At 41.7% G+C, this 26,366-nt stretch overlaps 1 protein-coding gene and 1 long non-coding RNA gene across 6 annotated transcripts in view; one reads left to right on the forward strand and one right to left on the reverse strand.

Moving 5' to 3' along the window:
• Positions 1 to 26,366, forward strand: part of LOC139362087 (uncharacterized) — a 130,134-nt gene that overhangs the window by 13,005 nt on the left and 90,763 nt on the right. The window lies entirely within an intron of this gene.
• The window catches only part of LOC105477400 (5-hydroxytryptamine receptor 1F), a 206,194-nt gene that overhangs the window by 11,808 nt on the left and 168,020 nt on the right, over positions 1 to 26,366 (reverse strand). Inside the window, exon 1 of one of the 5 annotated variants that reach the window (XM_071092567.1) lies at positions 15,593 to 18,999. The exons of the other annotated variants lie outside the window; for them this stretch is intronic. The gene's annotated coding sequence lies outside the window, so the exon portion shown is untranslated. Of the gene's footprint in view, positions 1 to 15,592; positions 19,000 to 26,366 lie in introns of those variants that run through there. 5 annotated transcript variants of the gene reach the window in all.

Below are 26,366 nucleotides of genomic sequence, written 5' to 3' on the forward strand. Positions count from 1 at the left end.
GGGTATTTGAGAAGTAGTTGTCTTTCTATTTTTTTTTTATGTCAACATTTAGCCAGTTTTAAAGGGCAACTAAGACAACTCCTGGTAAAGAATGGAGGTTAAAGTCTTAGAAATTCTAAACCAGTAGTTCTTGAATTTGGAGTACCTCAGAATCACTTGGAGGGCTTGTTAAAGCAAATTGCTGTGTCTCACCCTCCGGAGTTGGTGACTCGGTAAGTCTGGTGAGCCTGGGGATCTAAAATCTACATTTCTAACAAGTTCCCAGATGATACTGATGCTGTCGGTCCTGGGAGTCAGGTTTCCGGGCATAATCAACAGGTTGTTTCTCATCGGTTTGTCTGATTTTTTTCAATGCTGCCACATCTGTGGGTTTCTCTCTCTTGATTTTTGTCCTCTGAATTTCATGCTATACAGTTTTTTCAGTGTCTCTCATTTTTACATTCTTATTTCTTGGAGTTTCCTAAATAAATTATCTTACACTGGCATGCACATATATATATATATACACACATATATATATGTGTGTGTGTGTGTGTATATATATATGCATTTCCCTATTTTTATTGCTATCTTCATCCAGCTCTTGGACTTTATTTTCTGGGTCTTTTAACTCCCCTTCTCTCATATTATTTCTATTCTTTTCAGCCAATATGAAAGTTATGTTCTGACCATATTTCCTAAAATTAGTATTGGATCACAGGGCCTATGATGTAATGGTGTGCTTAGGCACCATCAGGACAGAAATTAAAATTCTTGATATGTGTTTTTAGTATCAGTGAACCTCACATCTTTAGCTATTTTCCCTGGAAACATTTATAGAAGGTCAGTGATTACATGTAAAATGCTTACTTCAAAGTCAACAGGATGTATTAGTAATGTGGCAAATTAATTTCTACTTTACTTCCAATATTTCCTCTATTCCCTTATCATAAAATTTGCACTAAATATTAAATTTAAAAAACTGAATATTTTCTTAATTGGTTAATTCCTTTGGAATGGTGTTTGTTTGTTTATCTATTTTGTTTATTTTATTTTATTGTTTTGAGACAGAGTCTCACTCTATACCCCAGGCTGGAGTGCAGTGACATGATCTTGGTTCATTGCAACCTCTGTCTCCCAGGTTCAAGCAATTCTTGTGCCTCAGTCTCCCAAGTAGCTAGAATTACAGGCGCTTGCCACCACGCCAGGCTAATTTTTTGTATTTTCAGTAGAGACGGGATTTCACCATGTTGGCCAGGCTGGTTCAGAACTCCTGGCTTCAGGTGATCTGCCCACCACGGCCTCCCAAAGTGCTGGGATTACAGGTGTGAGCCACCATACTCGGCCTGCAATGGTGTTTATTTCGTGCTATGGGAATTGATTTAAAAGTACTGACAGTTTTCATAATATGAGCAAAAATAACTTTTCATTTTAATTTGCCTGATAAGAGCTCTTCAAGAGATGATTCCAAAATTACCTTTTGAATACAATTTTAAACAAGAGAAAGTGTCAGAAAGAGTTATGTGAGTTTCCAGAATAAAAATTAATTATGTAGCAAAATTGACAAGCTTAAAATTAGAAGGTGAATTAGTTGATAATTCAATGGATTTCCCTAAGCATCAAGTTGTAGCATTTAAATTAAGCTCAATAAAATGGTACCTAATGCCAAGAAAAAAAAATAAACATTTGGGGTCATATTCTAGAATTATATGACAAAACTTATCTGTCATATAATTATATTGTAGCTTTCCAGAAATCTTGTTAATGTTAAATTTAGAACTGTAATTAATCTTCTGATAGTTGTATTTATAGACAACAAAGAAAATAGAAAAACAAAGGCAACCAATGACATTGGGTTTTATTTTTAGTTTTCTCCTATTTCTCTTGCTATTTACAATGATAAATGTAATAAACCATCTACCTTTATTAATTTAGACATGGCCTCTGACCAGGTTTTTTAATGTTCCTTTATATCTTAAGTTCCGACTGTGCATCCTTATGGTGCTAGTGACTACTTCTGGGTTACTGGACATAGAGTATGTTACATATATCCCTCCTACTCTTAGAACATAGACTGCATTCTATATTTGAATGTCTCCACTGGGAAAGAATCAAGATTAGTTTGTAAGTAGAGCCCTCAGTCTCATGTGTTATATACAGCCTTCTTGATAATAACAGAGAAAGAAGACTTCCCCAGGTTTTATTCAACATGAATATTTGCCAATTTGTTGATTTAGCTGCATGATGCATTTACTCCTCTGCTTACTCAGTTTTTAAAATCTAATGCTTATTTACATTCAGGTGTTTGTTTGATCTTGATATCCAATTATATTGTCCTCAAGATTAAATTACTAGCTCCTAGCCACACAGTTTAATTCATTTTATATTGTAAATAGCCTGAGAGGGCTGTCATACACAAATAGTTTTTGTAATAACATTGTGAAGTAAAATTCAATTCTGTCGAGACCTCATGAATACCTACAAGTTGGCTGTTTTAATTAGAATAACAATAACATTCATCTTTCCTGAGTGTTTACTTCTGCATGCAATGTACTAAGTGCTTTCCATGCACTAACCCATTTAATCCTCATAGCTAACCTCTGAGGCAGGTACAATTATTGTCTTTCTTTTCATAGATAAGATAACTGAAGCACAGATGTTTAATAATCTCTACAATGACAACACAACAAATAATTGGTAGAAAAATCTATTCTTCTACCATCATTTTTCTCTCTGTCAGAGATGTATTACTGAATAGTTGTATTTCAGTCATGAGGCTTATCAAGTAACTACTTCTTCTTTTCTTTTTTTTTTTTTTTTTTGAGACGGAGTTTCCCTCTTGTTGCCCAGGCTGGAATACAATAGCGTGATCTCTGGCTCACCACAACCTCCGCCTCCCGGGTTCAAGTGATTCTTCAGCCTCAGTCTCCTGAGCAGATGGGATTACAGGCATGCACCACCACACCCAGCTAATTTTGTATTTTTAGTAGAGATGGGGTTTCTCCATGTTGGTCAGGGTGGTCTCGAACTCCCAACCTCAAGTGATCTGCCTGCCTTGGCCTCCCAAAGTGCTGGGATTACAGGTGTGAGGCACCATGCCCGGCCCTCAAGTAACTACTTTTTCTATAAAATAAAGATTATATAATAAAATGAGAAGGGTGTTCAAATGTAAGCAATTATCCAATAAAATTAATGTTTAAGGTAGCAACCAGGTCTACATGTGTTGATTGTAACAGTAGGAATGTATTCATAGCTCTTTCCATTTTTTTTTACTGCCTTTTCAACTCTGAGACTTACCTTTTGCTCTTATATTTCTTTGCTTTCATTTATTACTTTAAGAACTTTTTTAGTGAGTGTTATTTTTGTGCTAATAAATAAATCTGAGAGTTATAAAAATACCTCTTTTGGCCGGGTGTGGTGGTGCACACCTGTAATCCCAGCACTTTGGGAGGCTGAGGCAGGTGGATCACCTGAAGTCAGGAGTTCGTGACCAGCTTGACTAACATGGCGAAATCCCATCTCTTCTGAATACAAATAATTAGCTGGGTGTGGTGGCACATGCCTGTAATCTGAGCTACTTGGGAGGCTGAGAGAGGAGAATTGCTTGTACCTGGGAGGTAGAGGTTGTAGTGAGCCAAAATTGTGCCATTGCATTCCAGCCTGGGCAACAGAAGTAAAAGAGCAAAACTCTGTCTCAAAAACAAACAAACAAACAAACAAACAAACAAAAAACCTCTTTCCTACCACCACCAAGAAAAATCTACCCCTGGACAAAACAAAACAAAACAAAACAAAACAGCAAAACAAAACAACACTTTGCACTTGTCATTAAGAAGCTAGCTTTGGCAATGAAACCTCTTAACATATAGTTATAATACAATTATACAATGCAATAAAGGCATTATGGAGATATATATATAAAGTATCCTGGAAATACTGGTGAGGGAGAATTAATTAATCATACCATGATTAAACAGGGAAGGGCTTTGCAGGTAGAGGAAAAAGTGTGAGCAGAAGCAGAGGCATAAAAATGCAGGATGCATCAGACATGTGAAATTAGCAGTCTGATGTGCTACCTGCTTACTGCAAAGGCACTTTAGGGCTAGAGTTGGAGGTGAGAGATGAAAATTCACTGAGGAAGACAAAGAGGAGGCTTGCATGCCATGACGAGGACACTAGGTTTTATTTTGTAGGCAGTCAGAAGTCTTAGCAATGTTTAAGAAGGTAAGTGAAGGGATATCTGAGGTTTGGCAGAGTGGGGTGTGTAGGTGGCAAGGTACGGCTTGAAGAGAGTGGTGCTGCTGCTCCAGAGAAAGGCGTAAGCAAAAGATTAAAGAACGCTTTCGAGAATATAGCTGAAATTATAACCTTCAAAAGGTAACTGGAATAAAAATGGTCGATTTTTTTTACTCTTCCATTAGTGCTTGAAAATTAGGGTTTGTATTGCTAAGTAAAACATAATTCAATTTATTCAGGATTGGATCAAGAATTGGGCTGCAGACTGGGGTCCAAGGCCAAGGGAAAAGGTTGGTGGGTGTGCTGGATCAGTACTAGTTTCATAAAACAGCTGGCCAGAGAGGGCAACATGCTGAGAAAATAGGACAGCATTGATGGTCCTGATGAGCTTCAGGAGCAGGTGTAAAGTGGGCTCAGGTAATGTGCAAGGATGAAAAAAAGATGAGATTGTAGTTAGATTCTGAGCCTGGGATTGTAGAGCTTTGAATTTAGGGAACGATTGCAGGGCTGGAGTATGAAAATATGTAGGATTGCTGTGTAACTCTTCTGTACCAGTGAAGACCTGCTTACAGAGAGAGATGGGAAACCGCAAGGCTTTTACAGCACTTCAGTCCATGGAACCTTGCCTATATTTGCCATGTATATGTATACATTTTCTTTTCCCTATATTTTTAAAATCACTGCCTGCTGGATCTGGCCTCTAGGATCCTGACGTATACTTCTCAGATTTGTACACTTAACTTTTTGACTTTGAATACTCATCCCTTCCCACAATGTCTTGCTTTAACCGTCCATGTCCAACTTAGGGGTGTGCTTGTGTTTCCTAGATGTCTGACCTATTCCTTCTTAGTTTATGAAGTATCTTCCCTTTAGTTTGTCTATTGGCTCCAATGCCTTCCATCCATTTCATAAGAAAAATATATTCACCTGCTCCCTAAGCTCCCCCAAATCTCGTCTAATCATGGCACCAGTCTTGAAGTCCATGATCTCATGTATTGTATCAGGTGAAGAAACAGATGAGGCTCCACTTGAGGCTGCAATGCCACTTGACTCAGAGAGCTGTGAACTACACAGGCATTTTATCTGTTCTCCAATCCTTTATATGTAATGGTGAGTTGAGGGCAGGATAATTGCAATAGACACCTCCATTCAAAAAGATAAGGAAACGGGAAACACATAGTGGCCACTGACCTGAAATTCACCCAGACAAATATTATCAGAGTGCTCTCCTCTGAGGGTTAGAAATTCACCGTCATTAGTGTCCACTTCTGCTTCCTGATTTGGTTCTCTAATTCACTGCACTCCACGGCTCTTGAAACCCTCTCCAGGCTCTTGACTCTGCTCTTGAACAGATCCTGTCTGGTCTCTGGAAAGTAGTCTGGATTATAGCTAGATAGCCTTCTTAGCCTGCTTTCTGCCGACAGAAAGTCTTTTCATTTTGAGCTTTTTCCCTTTTAGTCCAAGTTAGTATAGTTTTCTTCAAAACTTTGTGTCTCTCTATGAATTGGATTGACAGTCACTACATGCCCCAAATGTCATATGCATAATTCTTTCCAAGACAGACTTTCTTCTTTTTCAGACGATTTCAGACTATTCTTAGACTATTAGGGCTGTGGGGCAACACCCTTAAGATTTTTAGAAGTCCCTTTCTCTAGCTTAGATATGTAGAAAATATCTGAGATATTTAAAAATATCTAGATATTTAAAAATGTTTAGAAAGAGCAGGGCGCAGTGGCTCATGCCTGTAATCCTAGTATTTTGGGAGGCCAAGGTGGGTGGATCATTTGAGGTCAGGAATTTGAGGCCAGTCTGATCAACAAGGTGAAACCCCAACTCTATTAAAAACACAAAAATTAGCCAGGTGTGGTGGCAGGTGCCTGTAATACCAGCTACTCGGGAAGCTTGGACATGAGAACTGCTTGAGGTGGAGTTGCAGTGAGCTGAGATCTGCCACTGAACTCTAGCCTGGGTGACAGAGTGGGACATTAAAAAAAAAAAAATTGGAAAGAAGAAAGCATTCTAATTTTAAATTGAATTTACATATACACACACTTCATTGCTCAGATGGATCTGGTTATTGTTTTCAAGAGACACCTGCTTGGTAGTCTGCTACACTTGAGAAAATAAATTGCAACAATGACAATCTTAGAGAAAATGACACCACATTCAATGAACACACTGAAACCAGCTACAGGAGTACCTGGTGTGGAAAAGAGAGCAAATACACGTGTACAGACTCAGTAGGTTGTACTATTTGCTTTGTTTGACTGTTGCTGAAACCTAAAGAGAAAAGAAGTTGAGTATGTGGGGTGGAACGTAAAGGAAGGGTGGGGAGATATGGCAGAAGTGGAGTTGTGAAGGTAACAGAAACTGATGTTTATTCCTGAGATTATGACTTCGGCTAATTAAGAGACTATCAACTATTGTGAATAAAACGCACAATTGTGGCCAGGCATGGTGGTTCATGCCTGTAATCCTAGCACTTTGGCAGGCTGAGGTGGGCAGATTGCCTGAGCTCAGGAGTTCGAGACTAGCCTGGGCAACATGGTGAAACCCCATCTTTAGTAAAATAAAAAAAAAATTACCCAGGTATGGCAGTGTGTGGCTGTAGTCCCAGTTACTCAGGAGGCTGAGGCCAGTGACTTGCTTGAACCTGGGAGGTGGAGGTTGCAGTGAGCTGAGATTGTGCCACTGCACTCCAGTCTGGGTGACAGAGCAAGACTCTGTCTCCAAAACAAACAAACAAACAAACCCAAAACATAAAACAAACCCACAAGTGCTAGTGATGGCAGTGATGGCCCATCTGGAGAGGCTGCCGCAAACCTACCAGCTGTGGCAGGTGCGGCGCAGGCTGGGTTGTGCACTTCAGGGAGCTGGTGGGAGTTGGGAGCAGGTGAGAACCCTGCACCCTTCTGAGTTGGTAGGGTGGGAGCCCCATCCCCCAGGTGCAGCAGCAGCCCCCAGCTATAGCTGTGGACATGGACATTCCTATGCTCTCAGGGTCATGGGAACCCTCTGTGCCCCCGAAGGCTCAGAAGTGCCTACTCTCATTGCCTGATCTCTCCCTACTCCCAGTGCCCACTCTCATTTAGGAGCAGAGTTGAAGCTGAGCCAAGTGCTGTGTGTATGCTCGAAGCAGTGCTGACATGTCAGCCCCCTGCCACCTTGGCATCCTCTGGACTTTGGGCACTGACAAGCATGGGAGGGAGTCCAAGGGGGAACCGAGGGCAGCTCGGTGCAGGCCTGCAGACGCCTCTCAGCATGAACAGCCTGAGTGCCATGGATGATGTAACTGATGGTGGCAGGAGGCAGACAGGCTCCTGGGTGGAAAGGAGCAAGCCCCCAGTGAAACTCCACCTTCAAGTCAGGGATGGCCTGAAGCCTGGAGGCTGGGCTGCCTGTTCTGTAGCCAGGAGTGAAAACTTATGGTGCTTTTTCCATGGCTGCTCATGGACCAGTCAGAATGCACTTCCTCCCTTCTGAAGCCCATGAAAACCCTGGACTCAGCCAGACTTGGAAAGATGACAGGATGACCTGCCCATGGATAGGAGCTACCCACTCTGGGTCTCCTCTCCACTGAGGGCTGCACAGATGTTGGGATGACCTGCCTACAGGCAGAAGCTACCCACTCCAGGTCTCCTCTCTGCTGAGGGGTGGAGAGATGCCATCAGGATGACTGCCTGCAGATAGGAGCTACCCACTCTGGGTATCCTGAGAGCTGTAATATTGCTCAATAAAGCACTCCTTTGCCTTATTTCCTCTCCAGTTGTCCATGTACCTCATTCTTCCTTGAAGCAGAACAAGAATTTGGGACCCACTGAATGGTAGAACTGAAAAAGCTGTAACACAAACAGGGCTGAATCACACCCTGCTGCTTGCCACAGTGTGGGCAATGAGGAAAGAAGAGCTGTGGCCTTTCCAGGAGCCCAGACCTAAGGGCTCCCTGAACCAGGGCTGTGACACTCTCTTTGGGGCTCTGCAGTTCCTGGCATTTTCAAGCTTCCGGGTACCACTGTATTCTCCTCATCTAGATGTGGGTGCCCACAGCAGAGTCTGCTTGCAGAGCATCTGATTCAGCTGCAGGGTTGCACAGAAGTGGCACCTGGGGCTGCCTGCCCTGCCACAGCAGACAGCATGCCTGGCTGTGTGCAGTAGCTGGATCCCCTACTCACTTGCTTATGCACCCCTTGCTGCTCCACTCCATGCCTGGCTCACCCTTGGAAGGCATGGAGTCTTGGCTGACAGCCAAGCTGAGAGCAGCCTGCCAGGCTGAGTGGGCAGAACAAGCCCAGTGGGCCGAGTAAAATTCAGGCAAAGGTGCCACTGGCCACAGAAGCTTCTGGCTGGAAAAGTGACAACCTAAGGATCCTGTGACATTTTTGGGGGCTCATCCAGGATCTGTGGAGGGGTGAGTACTAGCAGATTTGCTGCTTTATGTCCAGTTTTCAGAGTCCCTAAACTCTACAATCACCAGAATGAAAGGAAAATACTGGGCCTCTGTCGGCCAACTAGAAATGACTATCATTGCTGCTGGACTTAGGACACATAGGACAGGCTTGCCAGGGAGAACACTGTCAATCCCCCATCACCCTCAGGTGTTGAGAATGTGAGATTTGTTCCAATCCAGTTTCTCTTCATGGAGGTCTAGTGGTTGTGTGGATTGGAAGGAGGTCCTGGGGCAACTGAAGGTATGGCTGAGGCTACTCCTTGGTGTTATCCAAAAGCCCCTGGACTAACTCCAGTCCCTGACTGCCCATTAAGGTATACCACTAGGACCCTCAGTCTTTCCCCTCCCTCCCTCCCTCCCTCCCACCCTCTCTCCCTCCCTTCCGCCCTTCCTTCCTTCCTTCCTTCCTTCCTTCCTTCCTTCCTTCCTTCCTTCCTTCCTTCCTTCCTTCCTTCTTTCCTTCCTTCCTTCCTTCTTCCCTTCCTCCCTTCCTCCCTGCCTCTCTAGTCCCTGATTGCCCATTAGAGTGTAGCATAGGACCCTCAGCTTTTCCAATCTCTCTCTTTTCCTTCCTTTCTTCCTTCCTTCCTTTCTTCCTTCCTTCCTTCCTTCCTTCCTTCCTTCCTTCCTTCCTTCCTTCCTTCCTTCCTTCCTCCCTCCCTCCCTCCCTCCCTCCCTCCCTCCCTCCCTCCCTCCCTTCCTTCCTTCCTTCCTTCCTTCCTTCCTTCCTTCCTCCCTCCCTCCCTCCCTCCCTCCCATCCTTCCTTCCATCATTCCTTCCACTCCAGTCCCTGATTGCCCATTAGGGTGCAACAATAGGACCTTCAGTCTTTCCCATATCTCTCTTTCTTTCTCTCTTTCTCTCCCTCCCTCCCTTCCTCCATCTCTCCTTACCTCCCTCCCTCCCTTCCTTCCCTCCTTCCTTCCTTCCTTCCTTCCTTCCTTCCTTCCTTCCTTCCTTCCTTCCTTCCTTCCTTCCTTCCTTCCTTCCTCTCTCTCTCTTTTTCTTTCAAGACTGCCATGGCCACTGTCCTCTTCTTTACATACAATGTTAAGGGTGTTGTTACACACCACAAAGATAATATCACTGGGTAGAATGAGATTTTGGCTGTCATCAGTAGTGTAAATCAGAACAGTGTAGTATCTGTCTATCTTTAGAAGCAAGGAGGATGTCACAATTGAGACTTTTCTTTCCCATACTCAAAAGGAACCCATTTGCATAGGGCAAGAGGCTTTTCCCCCCAGGCACCTTTCCCTCCTCTGCACTCAAGTTGTTTCTTTCTTTCCTCCACTATGTCAGGAGTCAATACAGTCCTGTGAATACAGGGAGATTTTTTATGTGAGATATTGATTTTTTCCTTTTGGGAAGCATCTGATTAGGCCAGGTCCCCAATTCCCAGGACTCCTTTTCTCTCCCTTGTTTGGGAGGACTTGGTTCTACAGTGTCACCTGCTTATGATAAAGAAGCAATGAAAATTAAGGGGGATCTTGGCAAGTTTTCAGATGACCCTGTCAGGTATATAGAGGCTTTCCAGGACTTAATCCAAGTATTTAAACTCTCCTGGATAGATGTCATGTTACTTGAATCAGATCCTGACTACCATGGAAAAGCAGGCTGTTCTGCAAGTGGCAGAAAATTCTGGGGATGAGCTTTGTATCTCACGTAGTGCCAGGGAATGGGATGAGCCTTATCCAGTTGGAAGAATAGCAGTACCATTAGAGTACCTTAAATGGGTCCCCAGTGATGAAATGGGAGAATGGAAGAGAAAACACTTTCAGGTGGGCATACAGGAGGGAGGGCTGACGTAGGACTAGAACTAAGCCTCTCAATTACTCCAAGCTACCCATGATACTCCAGGGATTAGATAAGAATCCTACTGCCTTCCTGGAAAGGCTAAGAGGGCCATTGGTAAAGCAGACCTCTCTCCTAATTCAGTTGAGCGACAATTACTCCTGAAGTGTGAACGTATTATTTAGGCAGTCCCAGATATGAGGAAGCTGCAGAAACAGGCCATGGGGCTGGATAGTGCATTAGGGAACCTCCTGAAAGTGGTCATCTTGGTATTTTACAATAGGAATCAGGAGGAGGCCCAAGAGAGGGAAAGGAGACACAGGAAAAAGGCAAAGGCTCTAACAGCCACCTAACAGGCTCACAAACCCCAGGGTCCTTGGGACGCATCTGTTAACTGCTACAAATGTGGCAATCCAGGGCGTTTTAGGAAGGACTGTCCAGACAGCAGGAGGAAGCCACCTTGAACCTGTCCAATTTGCAATGGGGACCACTGGAGGGTGGATTGTCCCTAGAGACACAGGTCTCTGGGTCCAGCCCAAATCGTCCAGCAGGACTGACAGGTCCCAGGGCTCCTCTCCCTGGTTCCAGTGGTTCAGAAGTTGAAGGGAGGAAGTTGGACCTCTCCCTGGACACTGGAGCAGGAATTTGAGTTCTCTTCTCCAGTCTGCCCCCTGCCTCTCTTAGCATGATCATGGGGGCGTATCTCAGGAAAACCTTTAACCTGCTATTTTTCCCAACCCCTTAGTTGTAGTTGGGGAGAGCTTTTGCTTATTGTTCTCGCCTTTGTTCTTTTTCTCACCATAAGGTGTTTTTGTCAAGGACTCTTTAATACTGAATTCCCAAAGGATTATCTACTCCCCTAAATAGCTATTTCTCTCTTAAAATTTAATTGTCCCTGTACAAAATTCAATTTCTTCCACTAGGGTTAAACAGCTCTAGCCACAATATTGTTTTCCAAATAATTAGTCCTTTTTTTTTTTTTTTTAAGGTTTTTTCCTTTTAGCTCCTCTTTTTATAATACTCATATTTGGTCCATGCATACTTACCCTCCTTGTGAAATTTGTGTCTTCTCACCTAGAGGCCATCAAACTCCAAGTGGTCATGCAACTGGAGCCTCGGACAATGACTCCCTTTTAATGGAATAGGCATCTGAGAGAGATCTGACTGTCATTTTCCCCAAAACAATGCCCCTTGTCAGCATGAAGCAGTTAAAAGCAGTCGTTGTTTTTAGTGCCTACTGCCTCCCTGGAGAGGCTAAGAGGGCCCTTGGTAAAGCACACCTCTCTCCTAATTCAGTTGAGGGACAACTAATCCTGAAGTGTGAACTTATTATACGTATTATTTAGGCGGCCGCAGATATGAGGAAGCTGCAGAAACAGGCCATGGGGCTGGATAGTGCATTAGGGAACCTCCTGAAAGTGGCCATCCACCCTAACAGCAGCTGTATGTACTTCTTAAGAGTGGGAATTGATGGCAGTGGCAGCCCGTCTGGAGCAGCTGTCAGGAAGGTGCCAGCTACAGCAGAGAAGGTGCGACTGGGGCCATGTGCTCCACGAAGCCAGCAGGAGCCAGGAACAGGTGGGAACCTGCCACCTTCTGAGTTGCTGGGGTGGGCGTCCTACGTTTCTGGGAGCAGCTGTAACTGTCTAGCTGCAGCAGTGGACCTGGGCATCCTTGCACTCTTGAGGGCCCAGGAAGCTCCCCTGCCCCCTCAGGCTCAGAAGTGCCTGCTCCTACTGCCTGGCACCTGGCACCCTGCTCCCAGCACCTGCTTCAATTTCAGAGCAAAGTCGAAGCTGAGCCCAGGCTCTGTCGTGACCTGACCGGGTATCTGTGCACTCAGGTTGGCACTGACAGCCCCCTGCCACTCTGGCCCCCGCTGGGCTTTGGGCACTGACGAGCATGAGAGGGAGGCTGAGGGGGTGCTGATGGGCTGATGGTGGCTTGGCATGGACCTGCAGGCAACCCTTGGCACGAACAGCCTTGGTGCCATGGACAACATGATTGATGGCAGTAGGAGGCAGACAGGCTCCTGTGTGGAAAGGGGCAGGTACCTGGTAAAACCTTACCTTCAAGTCAGGGTTGACCTGAAGCTTGGGGGCTGGGCTCCCTGTTCCATGGCCTGGAGTTAGAACTTGTGGTGCTTTTTCCAGGTCCTCCCATAAACCAATCAGCACTCACTTCCTCCCTTCTGAAGCCCATAAAAACCCCTGGACTCTGCCACACTCACAGAGACATTGGGACGACATGCCTGTGGAGAGGAGCTATCCGTTCCTGGACTCCTTTCCGCTGAGGGCCACACAAATGTCAGGATAACCTGCCTGTAAATAGGAGGTACTGCGTCTCTTCTCCCCTGAGAGCCACAGACAACCTGCCTGTGGATAGGAGCCAACCACTCTGGGTCTCCTGAGAGCTGTACTTTACTGTATTGTACTGAGAGCTGTACTGTACTGAGAGCTGTACTGTTGCTCAATAAAGCAGCCCTTCACCTTGCCCACTCTCTAGTTATCATTCTTCCTAAACGTGGGACAAGAACTCAGGACCTGTCAAATGGTGGAACTGAAAGAGCTGTGACACAAACAGGGCTGAAACACAGCTCCCCCACTCATCAGGTTGTGGGTGATGAGAAGGAAGGAAGAACTGTGACCCATCTGGGAACTCAAGGAGCGGTGCACTTGAGATGACACGCTCTTTGGGGCTCTGCGATTTCTGGAGTCTTCCAGCTTCTGAGTGCCATCATGTTCCCCTCATCCAGAGGTGGGTGCCCACAGTGGAACCTGCTTGTGGTGCATCTAATCCAGCTGCAGGCTTATATGAAGCTGGCACCTATGCCAGCTCCTGGAGCTGCCCGCCCCTCTGCAGTTGCAGCTGTGTGCAATGGCTGGACCCTGCGCTCACTCACTCACTACCCCTTGCCTCTATGCATCTAGCTCTCCCTTGGCAAGCATGGGATCTGGTCCAGTTGTATGAACTAAGTGCAGCCTTCCAGGATGAGTGGGAAGAACAAGTCCAGTGGGTCTGAGTAAAACTGACGCAAAGACGCCACTAGCCACATTGGCTTCAGGCTGGAAAAGCGACACCCTAAAGATCCTGTGACACTAGATTTCAAGAAAAATTAATTTAAAGTGACTCCCCCACATAATAGTGTGAGCTCAGGAAAGTCATTTCAACTTTAAAAGACTCAGCTTCGGCCGGGCGCGGTGGCTCACGCCTGTAATCCCAGCACTTTGGGAGGCCAAGGTGGGTGGATCACGAGGTCAAGAGATCGATATCATCCTGGCTAACATGGTGAAACCCTGTCTCTACTAAAAATACAAAGAAAAAAAAAAATTAGCTGGGCATGGTGGCAGACGCCTATAGTCCCAGCTACTCGGGAGGCTGAGGCAGGAGAATGGTGTGAACCCGGGAGGTGGAGCTTGCAGTGAGCTGAGATCGCGCCCCTCACTCCAGCCTGGGTGACAGAGTGAGACTCCGTCTCAAAAAAAAAAAAAAAAAAAGATTCCACTTCATTATCTCTAGAGGGAAAAAATAAATGTCAAACATTATGAAGGGTTGTTGAAGATTATATATAAACCTGTTAGGTACCTGGCTTCTAAAACACTTAATATTTTTATTTGTCATCTGGAGTATAGGGCTAGCAACTCTACCTTTAGGATTGAGGTTAATGTTGTTAATCGTTATGAAATAAGTCTAGCTGGGTAAAAAGCATTTTAATTTTTACCCCAGTCTTCCTTTGATAGTATCTGTAGTACCATCATTGTCTAATATCAAGTTTTCTAATTCTACAATATGTAAAGGGGATGGTGGGAGGAAATACGGTACAATTACCATACATGAGGAATGGGGTACTCTCTCCTATTATGTAAGTTAAAATGAAAAACAGGTAATGTCTTAGCAAGCTAGAGATGGAAATTTTGAAAGCTTATGGTCGTGATCTTTTCCTCCGCCTTGACTACCATTCCCTCTCCTTGAGTAATAAACAAGGCAAATAGTTTTCTCCATGGTGACATTGGATCTAATAATAGATTATGTAAGTGGTTATCACCAGGAACTACACAAAGGGTCTGGGTATTCTGTGCCCTTACTGGAAAGTTACTAAAACGTTGTTTTTTAACTATGTGCAAGATATGAAAAATATTTTAAAACTTTTGTTTGTAAAGTTAGCTATCTGATAAATATCTTAATCTAGGGAAAAATATTGAGTTGGACAAGGTCTATCTCAAAATGGGGGGTGACAATAGCTATTTTTCTTAAACATGAATAAAAACATTATGTTAAATTATTTAGAAAAATGACATGCTTAGGGTGTGTTAAAACTTAATGAAAGCTTGTGATGTTTAAAAGAAAATTAATTTTAGTGATGATATTTGATTTAACAATTTCAGTTTTTTTTAAGAGATGGGGGTCTTCCTATGTTGCCCAGACTTGACTTGAACTCCTCAGTCTCCTGAAAAACTGGGATTATAGGCGTGTGCCATGGTGTCCAGCTAGATTTTTTTTGGATCAATAATAATTAGTGAACCAAGCTAAGCTGGCAAAGTTTAAGCAATTTCAAGTACAACATATTTATTTCCCTCTCTTTTATTTTTGTTTTTTACTAGCACCAGCAATTAGACTGTTACTTATATTTTATACAAATGTAATTAATGGAATAAAAGGTATTTCACCAGATCATAATGTAAGCTCTTCCATTGTATTCCATTTTTCTTTTGAAAATATGTTAAATTAAAAGTATTCATTCTCTTCTTTAGTCTTCAATCTACTTTTTCTCTTTTGATTCTCTTAAGCTTTATACTGAAAGTGCATTTTACATCAGGTAGGCTTAATAAGTACCAGATGATTAACTGAGTAGCATAAATAAGACAAATGATTAATACTGACATTTATCGGGCACTCATGGCTTGGTGGGGCTGGTGCAGACAGCAGAAGTCTAGTAACATAGCGTGAGTGCTAATTGCTCTCAGTTGAAATTGGGCAGTTGATTTGTCATCTTCAATTAATGGTATTACAGAATGTTCAGCACTCAACACAAGGCAGATGTTATATGGTCATGATTTGGAGCTCTGCTCATATGCAATCTGGTCTTTCAGTCTGCTCACTAACCAAGGCTGTCAATGAAAATATGAGGAAAAACTTACCTTTTAAACTTGGATAAGGCAGGCAGTGATTGGCTGAGACTTGTTTAGTATGTTTAGTATCAGTGTACACTGGCTTTATCTAAAGTTGAAAAAGGCCATGATTTTAAATAAGAAGGGTATCTTTCTATTTTTATTTTATTTTATTGGCTTTACTTAATGCTGTAGAATAAAATATCTTGTTTCTTCCTGTTTTATACAGTAAATTATCATGGAATGCAAAGATACACACTGAAGGACGGGACATAATTAACATACTAACGTATTGAGATTCAGCTCCAAGATAATTAGGACGCATTTGTCTGTATTTGAATGACAAGAAAGGAGAACTTTCTTCAAGTACTTTGACTTGACATTCTTTTTACCATTTGAGAATACTGAAATTGATACCAAATAGTATCAATTCTCCAAGATTTTTGGAGAAAAATCCAAATATTGGATTCCAAAGTTTGGATTTTTGCAAGGTTTGGATTTTTTTTGAGATTTGGATTTTTTCTCCTTTTTGGAGATTTTTGGAGTGTTCGTTTTCTCCAAGATTTTTGGACTAGCATTTTAAACTTAAGAAGTTCTTATGCAGTTACTCTGATTACTTCTGGACTTCGTTGACTTTGGTTACTACTGTAAGAGTAGCAATTATTATCTCTAGGTTGAAAGTATTTTAATACATAAGTACACTTGAGACAGATACTAATAAAATTCTTATGTTTTAGAGAAAATTATAAAAGATTATAGAGTATGTTGGATATTTCAGAAATGACATGGTTAAAGGATGATGGATTTATATATTCCCTAGCACAGAACAAATCTGAACTGTCATCTCAATGGAATTAAAAAATACTGGAGAACATAAATGCTAAACCTTTGAACTTGTTTCCTAAGTTTGGAGCATCAATCATTCAATGTTTATTAAGCAATACAGTGTGTGTTAGTTTCTATATGTAATACACGTGCATAAAAGATGCAGCTCATACAATCAGGAAGAACATTGCTTATCAGTAGTTTAGGAAAAGACACGTACACCTGCTCTGCAAACGTTTATTTATCCACCATTATAGTTGGCACTCTGGATATAAAAAGAATATGGCCTAAAACATTTTCTCAAATAGCTCACTATTACATATAGGAATCACCGCAATACGATGAGATAAAGGCATTCTGGTAGTCATTTTTAAAAAAAGATTACCAGGCATCTAAACCTGTTTTTCTTATACTAGTAGAGATACTAGCAGCCATATTTGTTGTTAAAAATATACAAATGCTTCTATACCAGTTGGTAAATAAAATATTAAGACTGTAACAAGCAGTAAATTTAATAACATGAACTCTGAAATAGACTCATTAGTACAAGCCAGTCAAAACAACTACGGAAAAATTGTTCCCTTAACATCCATTGATAATAGAAATATTGAATATGGAAAAATCTTGGCAGATTTTAAAGGCCAGCTTCAGCCGATATCTCAGCAGAAGCTGAGGGAGGATTCCGCATGATGAACAAGATAGCTGCTGTTAAGACATTTTCTCTACTTGAGGCCACAAGTTCTGCAAAGATGTTGCCCGTTGGCCACAATGAGGTGGGAAATAGGATCTGGGCATGGCTTCTGCATGGAAACTAGTTTCCCTGGTTGCCTGCTGAGCAGACGAGGTTTCAGCAGTGGCATAAGCAATTATCATCTGCTGCTCGAGAGTTGTCTGTCACACCAAATTGGCACTGGTGGCTCGTTGGGACTTGTCTCTGGGTCCAGGTCATGTGTAATTCTGACATCTAAGTTCATACCTGGCCACAGTGAACAGGCATCCCGTCTAGACTATTGATTAAGCTCCCTTACCCACACCACCTCTTTATAAATAGTTCTTACATAAATATGTTCTTTCTGCATTATCCGAATTTGAGCATGCCATCGGTATTTCCCATTATGAACCTGATGGGTAATAAAAATCATAACTCCTTGGCAATGACTGTTAACTAATAATAATGATTAGTTTAGTAGGGCATGTGTCCAAAGGCAAGTAAATCCTAGTAATTTTACAGGAGTTTCCAGGAAGTAATTTTTATTTTTATTTTCTCTCTGGACAGGCAGCAGTGAGTATTTAAGCCTGGATCTCTTGAAATCCCTTGCATCCACATGAGACACAAAGCACAATTTATTATCTGAAGTAGCCTATGCATTATATGTATTAATGAATGTGTTTTTTAAAAGCCATTATCATGCATAGATGGTTATGGCAGTTTTGCCTGGGAGGAGTAGAAAAGATGTTACACTGAAGTTTTAAATTTAAGCTAGGCTTGGGTAATTAGTTTATTGACTCAATAGATGGTTGGGGGGAGTAGGCTGCAGAGAGAGTCTTTTTGGGAGAAGAAATAGAATTTGCAAAGTTATAATATCAGGAAGAGTATGGTAGGAGAATAATTTGAATAGGTTACGGCAGTTGAGGATTGAAAAGTTGAATGGAAAGGAAGCTCTTTACATACTACAATCCTGGAGGCAATGGAGAGCGACTGAAGATGAAGCAGAATAGGTAAAAGATTAGAGACCACGATAGGGATTATTATTACTTATCTTTTTGATATGGAGTTTTGCTCTTGTCACCCAGGCTGGAGTGCAATGGTGCAATCTTGGCTCACTGCAACCTCCGCCTCCCGGGTTCAAGCGATTCTCCTGCCTTAGCTTCCCGAGTAGCTGGGATCACAGGTGCACATCACCATGCCTGACTAAATTTTCTTTTTGTATTTTAGTAGAGATGGGATTGGCCAGGTTGGTCTTGAACTCCTAACCTCAGGTGATCTGCCTGCCTCAGTCTCCCAAAGGGCTGGGATTACAGGTGTGAGTCATCACACCAGGCCAGTTATTATTATTAAGTAGTTGAGATGACAGACAATGAGACTCTAGCCAACAAAATGAAACAAGGTGATGGAGAGAAAGAAAACAGGTTTCAGCTTCTTAAGTGTATGACACAATTCTATAGCTTATTTTTGGAGGGGAGAAGGTGAGACTTGAGGAAGAAGGAGGTTTGATTCCTACGTTACTCAGTGGGCAACTAGTGGATGATAATGTCGTTTACCTGATTGGGAACATAAGAAAAGGAGGTTTAGAAGGGATTGAAAAGGATATAGGGTCAGGGAAAGTAATAAGTAGTTTCAAACACATTGAGACTAAGGTATCATGAGATAGACCACATGGAGTTGTCTAGAAGACAGATCTGGATTGAAATGTAATTTAAAACACATAAATGATTAATCACAACCTTGTGCATCTATAGTCACCAGAGATTGGTGAAGACAATATATTGAAGGATGAATAAAAGATGAAGAAATCGGGAAAATATATGTGAAGTGTTCATTTAAAGATTTGGTTACTAACAAAATACTTCAAATTTAGAAATTTGAAAAAAGGCAAACAATAGATGGAAAGTTGAGAAAATTGATTTTTTTAAAACACGAAGATACTTTGATATATGTATGTGGTAACGGAACTAAATCCGGCAAAGTAAAAATTTGAATTACAAATTTAACCACCATTTATAATTTATTATATGTCTTCCCTCATTAGAATGTAAGATCTAGAAGGGTGGAGACTTTAATCGCTGGGCCTAGAACAAAATTTGGTTCCACTAGTCACTCAAAAATTGTTTAATAAATGAATGAGCGAATGAAAAACACTGTGTGTTAATTGAGGGTGAGGAAAAGCATGCACACTTACACATTGCTGACATAGATTGGTAACCCCAGGGAGACAATATGGCAATCATTTTGATCCAGTCATTCTAAAAACTTTCCCTATAAATAAATTTGCACGTGGTATGAATGAATATGTATATCAATAGAAGTAGGCAAGTAAGTTATTGTATATACTTAAAATGAACAAAGCAGCTCTTTATATTTTGATATGAAAGAATTTCCAAAACATATTTTAAAGTGAAAATAAGTGCTGAAAAGTGTACATGGCAGGTTACTATTTATGTAAAAACAATGTACTTGCTTATTTGTATATGGAATATTTCTAGAAAGATACACAAGAGGTGGTTAACTGTGATTGTCTCCAGGGAATGTATGTCTAAGAAAACAGTTTGGATAGACTCTAAAATTTTGCACCCATTATAGATTTGTTACTTATTTTTAATTTAATTTAATTTAATTTAATTTTGAGACAGGGTCTCCTTCTGTCACCCAGGCTGAAGTGTAGTGGCATGATCACAGCTCATGTCAGAGTCAACCTCCTGGGCGCTGGTGATCTTCCCACCTCAGACTCCCCAGTAGCTGGGATTACAGGCACTCCCCAGCATGCCAGGCTAATTTTTATAGAAACGGGGTTTTGTCATGTTGCCCAGGCTAATCTCAAGCTCCTGGGCTCAAGTGATCCTCCTGTCTTGGCCTCTCAAAGTGCTAGGATTACACGTATGAGTCACCATGCCTGGCCATTGCTACCTATTTAAAAAAAAAAAAGAGTGAAACGAACCAACCAAATGTATTGAATACTTCGATTGGTGTCAAATACTTTTCCAAGTACCTTACCTTGTCCTATTTGAGGTCAGAAAGAAGAAGGTAAGTGAAGGAAGTAAATTTACAGCTGGTGAATATGTGAGCATGTATGTGTTAAGGTGGTGGTAGAAAATGGCAGAAACTTAAGGGTTTTCATGTGTCCTAATTTCTATTTTCTCTTTGGATGGAAGGTAGTGTCATCTGTGGAAGGGGAGGAAGCAGGGATCATGAAGGTCGAGGAACATTCAGCACAGTTGCTATAGGAAGGAAGGTGAACAAAGGCAGATAAACGAATTCTGTGTATCATTTAAAGTTGAATAGGCATCAATCTATACTACTGTGCAATTTTTCTTTGGAAGTGTTCAGTAGCCATGTAAGAGTGGAAAAGAAACATTGTTGGATTATATATGTTGCTGTGGGGAAGCACATGGTAACAAGAGAGCTGAAGATATTAACAAAAAAGTAGCTAAAGTCAAATGTAAATAAAGACATCAATAGGGAAATAAGTTTAGATTATAAGGGAAGGAATCAGTGTCTTGAAAACAAGGGTGAATTTCATTAGTTGAGAGAAAGTGAGAATTTCAAGGCAGAGCTCTTATCTTTTCCGATTGATCACAAAAATTCTCCCCTCAGGCCACAATTTTTTGGTTCTCATCCCATAGGCTCTGAAGGGAGCCCTCTTGAGTAAAATTATTTTAGAATAGTTCCAGCTATTTCCTGCACGGCCCTCGCTCAGGGAAACATTTATATTTCTCATGTACATTCCCACTTTGGGCTTTTCCTCTACCTCAGCAATTTTCAAAGTGTAGTTTCTGGATCAACAGCATCAGCATCACCTAGGAAATTTAAGAAATGCAAATTCTTGTCCCCATCCCTGACACTGAATCAGAAACTTTGGGAATGAAACTCATCAATGTGTTTTAACCCCTGCCCCCACCAGGGGATTCTGATACATGCTTAACTTAGAACCATTGTTCTAGCTGTTCCCCTATATCTTACCTGAGATAACCACTTGGTTAATTAACTCCAACTCCTTCAAATCTTTGCTCAAATTCCCACTACTCTGCTTAATTTTGCAACCTACATTTACCTCTCATCCTCCATGAATTAGTCTGTTCTCACACTGCTGATAAAGACATACCTGAGACTGGGTAATTTATAAAGAAAGACAGGTTTAAAAGACTCACGGTTCCACGTGGCTGAGGAGGCCTCACAATCATGGCAGAAGGTGAAAGGCATGTCTACATGGCAGCAGGCAAGAGAGAGAGCATGTGCAGGGGAACTCCCCTTTATAAAACCATCAGATCTCTTGACACTTATTCCCTATCATGAGAACAGCATGAAAAAGATGTGCCCGATGATTCAATTACCTCCCACTGGGTCCCTCCCACAACATGTGGGAAACACAGAAGCTACAATTCGACATTTGGGTGAGGACACAGTCAAACCATATCATTCCACCCCTGGCCCCTCCCAATATCATGTCCTCACATTTCAAAACCAATCATGCCTTCCCAACAGTTCCCCCAAATCTTAACTCATTTCAGCATTAACTCAAAAGTCCACAGTCCAAAGTCTCATCTGAGACAAGGCAAGTCCCTTCTGCCTGTGAGCCCATATAATAAAAAGCAAGTTAGTTGCTTCCTAGATACAGTAGGGGTAAAGGCACTGGGTAAATACACCCATTCAAAATAGGAGAAATTGGCCAAAACAAAGGGACTACAGGACCCATGCAAGTCTGAAATCCAGCAGGGCAGTCAAATCTTAAAGCTCTGAAATGATCTCCTTTGACTCCCTGTCTCACATCCAGGTCATGCTGATGCAAGAGGTAGGTTCCTATGGTCTTGCGCAGCTCTGCTCCTGTGGCTTTGCAGGGTACAGCCTCCCTCCCGACTGCTTTTACGGGATGACATTGAATGTCTGTGACTTTTCCAGGCACACAGATGCAAGCTGTCAGTGGATCTATCATTCCAGGGTCTGGAGGATAGAGGTCCTCTTTTCATAGCTCCACTAGGCAGTGCCCCAGTGGGGAATCTGTGTGACAGCTTTAATCACATAGTTCCCTTCCACACTGCCCTAGCAGAGGTTCTTCATGAGGGCTTCATTCCTGCAGCAAACTTCTGTGTGGACATCCAGGTGTTTCCATACATCCTCTGAAACCTAGGTAGAGGTTTCCAAACCTCAATTTTTGACTGCTGTGTACTTGCAGGCTCAATACCACGTGGGAGCTGCCAAGGCTTGGGGCTTGCACCCTCCAAATCCATGGCCCAAGCTTTACCTTGGTCCCTTTTAGCCAGGCTAGAGTGGCTGGGATGCCAAGCACCAAGTCTCTAGGCTGCACACAGCAGGGGGGCCCTTGGCCTAGGCCAGGAAACCATTTTTGCCTTCTAGGCCTCTGGTCCTGTGATGGGAGGGGCTGCCACAAAGGTCTCTGACATGCCCTGGAGACATTTTTCCCATTGTCTTGGAGAGCAATATTTGGCTCCACATTAGTTATTTTAAATTTCTGTAGCCAGCTTAAATTTCTCCTAAGAAAACGAATTTTTCTTTTCTACCACCTTGTCAGGTGGCAAATTTTCCAAACGTTTATGCTCTGCTTCCCTTTTAAACTTAAGTTCCAATTCCAAACCATATCTTGTGAATACATAAAACTGAATCCTTTTAACATTTAAGTCACCTCTTGAATGCTTTGCTGCTTAGAAATTTCTTCTACCTAGCCAGGTGTGGTGGTTCATGCTTGTAATTCCAGCACTTTGGGAGGCCGAGGCAGGTGATCACCTGAGGTCAGGAGTTTGAGACCAGCCTGCCTAACATGGTGAAATCCTATCTCTACTAAAAATACAAAAATTAGCTGTGTGTGATGTCAGGCACCTGTAATAGCAGCTACTCGGGAGGCTAAGGCAGGAGAATTGCTTGAACCTGGGAGGTGAACCTTGCAGTGAGCCAAGATCATGCCATTGCACTCCAGCCTGGGTGACAAGAATGAAACTCCATTTCAAAAAAAAAAAAAGAATTATTCTGCAAAGTGCCCTAAATCATTTTTCTCAGGTTCAAAATTCCACAAATCTCTAGGGCAGGGGCAAAATACCACCAATCTCTTTGTTGAAACATAGCAAGAGTCACCTTTACTCCCGCTTCCAACAAGTTCCTCATCTCCATCTGAGACTACTTCAACCTGGACTTTATTGTCTATATCACTGTCAGCATTTTGGTCAAAGCCATCCAACAAGTCTCCAGGAAGTTCCAAACTTTCCCACATCTTCCTATCTTATGAGCCCTCCAAACTATTCAAACCTATGCCTGTTGCCCAGTTCCAAATTTGCTTCCACATTTTCAGGCATCTTTACAGCTGCGCCCTACTATACTGGCACATATTTACTGTATTAGTCTATTCTCATGCTGCTGATACACATACCTGAGATTGGGCAATTTATAAAGAAAAAGAGGTTTAATGGACTTACATTCCACATGGCTTGGGAGGCCACTCAATCATGGCAGAAGGTGAGAGGCATGTCTTCCATGGTGGCAGGCAAGAGAGAAAGCATGTGCAGGGGAGCTCCCCTTTATAAAACCATCAGATCTCATGACGCTTTTTCACTATCATGAGAGCAGCATGGGAAAGACCTATCCACCCTGCCATGGTTCAGTTACCTTCCACTGAATCTCTTTCATGACACATGGGAATTATGGGAGCTATAATTCGAGGTTTGGGTGGGCACAGTCAAGCCATATCACTCCTCAAGGTACCACTTTCCCTGTGTATTTTTTTGTTTTGTTTTGTTTTTGTTTTTTTTTGGGACAGAGTCTCACTCTGTCACTCAGGCTGGAGTGTAATGGCACAATCTCAGTTCACTGTAACCTCCGCCTCCCTGGTTCAAGTGATTCTCCTGCCTCAGCCTCCTGAGTAGCTGGGATTACAGAAGTGTGCCATCATGCCTGGCTAATTTTTGTATTTTTAGTGGAGACAGGGTTTCAAAATGTTGGCAAGGCTGATCTCAAACTCCTGACCTCAAGTGATCTGCCTGGCTTGGCCTCCCAAAGTGTTGGGATTACAGATGTGAGCCCCCGTGCCTGGCTGAGGTCTTGATGTTTTCATTCAGGAGGGGTACTATAAGAAAAAGAGTTAAATAAATGTCATTTAACCCATTTCTATTTAAATTTCTTTACTATTAGGATAGACTTAATATTTTCATTGTATGTAGTAGAACTTTTCAGCCAATACATTATGTAAATAATTCTGTAAGCAAACTTCATTTGTAGGTTTAATTTATTTGCATTAACTCATATACTCTTAACTACTAAATAGCATAAAATGGGAGTATATGAGTTAATGCAAATTATTTCTTGGAAATCCTCAGTAGCCATATGAGAGTAGAAAAGGAACACTGTTGGATTATATGTCTTGCTGTAAGGCAGCACAAGGTATTTTTGTAAAACGTGTGATGGCATTCTACTCTTACCTAATTAAGAGTATGTGAGCTAATGTACTTAAGAAATTTTCTATGCCATGACAAAGCAGTTATCTTTTATCTTATTAGTCTTAAGAAGTATGTAATGTAATTAATGAGCAAGTATTTACTTTAATTCTTAGATAACTAATGAAGATGATAAAAATCACTTGAATTGAGTCATCAACTTAAAATTTAACCCATTTACCATTTTCTGTCCAATATTAATTGTCATAAAACAAGGTTAAAGAAAGTACAATGCAAAAAGTGTCCAAGTGACAGACCATTATTTTTCTATCAAAGGTGAAGTTTAACATGCAACAGACATAAGACATCACATTTAGCCATCAATTTTCTTCTTTGGATAGAAAAAGCTCACAAAAGTGGGAAAGACTGATCCAGAAGTTAGTTATATAACAGTTCTGGTGTCTTTCTGCCAAGCTGTGAATTGTTTATGTCTACCCAAATTTATACATTGAAATCCTTACTCCGGAGGTTATGGTATTAGGAGGTGAGGTCTTTGGGAGGTGATTAGGTCATGGGGGCAAAGCCCTCATGAATGGGATTACTGTCTTTATAAAAGAGGCTTGAGAAAGTTCCTTGACTCTTTCTACTACATGAGGTTAGAGTGAGAAGGTGGCTGTCTATGAGGAACATAGGCACCGAATCTGCTGGTGCCTTCCTCTTGGACTTCCCAGCCTACAAACTCTGAGAAATAGATTTCTGTTGTTTATAAGCCACTCAGTTTATGTAATTTTGTTATAGTAGTCTGAATGGCATAAGAGGCTCTTTTAATGTCCTATTATGTCTAGGAGGAGGAAGACATAATATGAAGTCCCTAAAGGACATTTTAGTAAAGAATTTAATAAGCCATCTGAGATGCAAGGGAGCTAAGCGAAGAGGGTGTAGTGTTAGTTTCAGCTGATGTGGCTCTAATCTGTGTATAAACAGCTTTAGTCAATAAGCTTTTGGCATTGATTTGAAGAACAATTCAGAGACACATTTCTTGCCTTAACACTCCTTGCTAAATTTTGTATTGTGTAAGCTATCTAAAATTAGTGCTTTGAGGATATAATCTCAGGCATTTGTGTTAATTCTGTGCTTGTTTAGTATCTTCTTGCAAAAGTTGTTCCAAATAAGGTGCGTCATCAGTTATTATCTTAAAGACATTATTACCTTGTGTCCCTGGAATATGTCTATTGACTTTATTTTTAAGAAGCCAGCATACTATCAAAAGGCTTTTTAAGTGTATGGAAGGTCCAAAAGGAAATGATGTGCCATTTTCAAATCTTGCTTTAGTCCAATTTAATCTCACAATTTTCATCCTCCTATTTCATAATTTGACAACACTTATGTCCTTTGGATTGATATTTAGTTTTGCAATATATGTGAAAAAATGTGAATTGTGCAAAAAATGATAGGAGATGTGTATCAAACAGATTTTGAAACATCTTTTTAGACTCCATAATGTAGAATATTATTTGCTTAGAAATGTATGTCACCAATTCAGACTTTCTGCAAGTTCATGTTATTAATTGAATTAATCTGGGTTTATGAAAGACATTACTGTTTATAAAAAATGAAATCCAATTAAATCAGCTTAAGAAAAAGAGGTCGTCAACAAGTGACTTCACAACACACAGGGACAGTATATTAGTCTGTTCTCATGCTGCTAACAAAGACGTACCTGAGACTGGATAATTTATTTTAAAAGAGAGGTTTAATGGACTCACAGTTCTACGTGGCTGAGACCTCACAATCACGGCAGAAGGCAAAGGAGGAGCAAAGGCACATCTTACATGGGAGCAGGCAAGAGAGCTTGTGTAGGGGAACTCCCCTTTATAAAACCATC

This window comes from Macaca nemestrina, chromosome 2 (genome assembly GCF_043159975.1).
Source record: "Macaca nemestrina isolate mMacNem1 chromosome 2, mMacNem.hap1, whole genome shotgun sequence".
NCBI classification, from domain to species: Eukaryota; Metazoa; Chordata; class Mammalia; order Primates; family Cercopithecidae; genus Macaca; species Macaca nemestrina.